The sequence below is a fragment of the Montipora foliosa genome, chromosome 2 (genome assembly GCF_036669935.1).
Source record: "Montipora foliosa isolate CH-2021 chromosome 2, ASM3666993v2, whole genome shotgun sequence".
NCBI lineage: Eukaryota > Metazoa > Cnidaria > Anthozoa > Scleractinia > Acroporidae > Montipora > Montipora foliosa.
In genome coordinates this window covers 33,728,276-33,728,544 of record NC_090870.1, presented here as the reverse complement: position 1 = coordinate 33,728,544, position 269 = coordinate 33,728,276, and positions in this window count along the sequence as shown.

Genomic DNA, 269 nt, shown 5'->3' with positions numbered 1-269 from the left:
GGCAAATCTCTCGGAGGCTTTGGCAAGCCCCAAAATTACCTTACCGAATGGTTCTTAGCTTTACCTAATTAGTCCTTGTTCCTTGTGGGGGGGGGGGGGGGGGGAAGGATGCTCACTTCTAGCGTTCATAACTCTGAAAAGTTGAGCAAACGATCAGCAAATTTCGTGACATTTCCTAAAATTCGATAGGATTTTGACGGGTCAAAATTTTGTTTATACATGGTTGACATTTTCACGGGAACCGCTTTTTATTTTGTCTACTTTGGTAG